Below are 1,616 nucleotides of genomic sequence, written 5' to 3' on the forward strand. Positions count from 1 at the left end.
ATATATATATATATATATATATATATATATATATGTGTGTGTGTGTGTGTGTGTGTGTGTGTGTGTGTGTATAAATCAAAATAAGCAACAAGGATATCCAAAAGTAATGCAGTACGATCGTTTCCTGCGATTCCATTTAATTGAGCAATGTAAACATTACATCAAATGTAAAATGTAGGGCAATCTTCAGTTGCACAAAGATATGGAAATATATATTGTTTACATTATAAGATTCTTTTATGCATTTTAGGAGACTGCGAGAAATAGTCGTTTTATCAGTGGAACTCGAAGTAGATAATGCAATGAATAATAGTATGTAGAATATTGGGTTTAAAAAAACCAATTGGAGTGAAACAAGATGATGACTGCACGTAGGACACGAACTTAGATATTCTGTGAACAAGACAAATATGTTGTATATATAAATTGCACTGGGCGCAACAAATAATCCAATGAAATAGGTGTAAAAACCGTTCAAGTATTCTTCCGAAAACTTACACAAACATTGCAAAAGAGAGCAGTCAATTAAACGAATGTTATTCTCTACGTCAAAAACTATACGAAGTCTATATAAAGCTACTAAAACAATAACTAGATTAAAGGCTTAAACGGTTTTTCAATAGAAATGATAAAACATTATTAAAATATCTTAAACATTTAAAGAAAGTTAGGGTGTATCGAAAGGAGAGAAACCTATTTCTTTGTCTGGTTTAACACCCCCAAATAATCCTTGCCTACCCTTCCCTGAGTCCTCTTTATCACAAGCATTTAGGCTTCGTCTGCAGTCTGATAACTTCCCTTCTTCCTACGTTCTCCTGTCTCGGAGGTGATGAAATGTTCATAGGTGTTGCTCTTCTTTCTCTGACTAAACAATTAAAAGTAACAAAAAGTGGCCTCACACAGAACCCAGCATATAATATGGACAGCTTGAACGTCTTACTCTGAAACTAGTTTTCTCTGTAGTATAAAGAGAAAATTGAATCAAATCCTTATACACTAACATGAAATGGGAAACCTGTCCACGTAAAATAAATCCTCATTCTGTAACATCCATAATTGAAGGTATATCGCAGAAAATGTCTTTACATTTTTGTTTCTCGATTATATTTTCCATCCACTTATTTAACATCACTTGCATATTGTCTATCAAAGTTTTTCTCACAAATCAGAGCATAATAATAATACAGACATCTAGGGTTTGGAAAACTACCGTCTGCAAGAATGGAAACTTTTGGACGCGGAGAAGTCAGTAATTATTCAAAGAATGCTATAATAAAAAAAATTATATTTGAACGGCCCACGAAGCAAAATTGTTTATTACGCAGTTGTACATTATTCTAAATAATAAACTACTCTGTAACAGACAATTACACACAAACAAACATTATATATATATATATAATCGAAATGTACATAGGTCTATTTCATTATTATTATTATTATTATTATTGTTGTTGTAATAAAGTATTTTCAACGGATCAGTATTGAGCTCTATTTAAAGTTGATATATATATATATATATATAGTCAACAGATGAGATCCAGAGGTTCTCCGTATAGAAAACACTTTGTAGCGCTCAAAAATATTCAAACTTAGACTCCGATGTCTTTACGGGG

Source organism: Octopus bimaculoides, chromosome 5, assembly GCF_001194135.2.
Source record: "Octopus bimaculoides isolate UCB-OBI-ISO-001 chromosome 5, ASM119413v2, whole genome shotgun sequence".
NCBI lineage: Eukaryota > Metazoa > Mollusca > Cephalopoda > Octopoda > Octopodidae > Octopus > Octopus bimaculoides.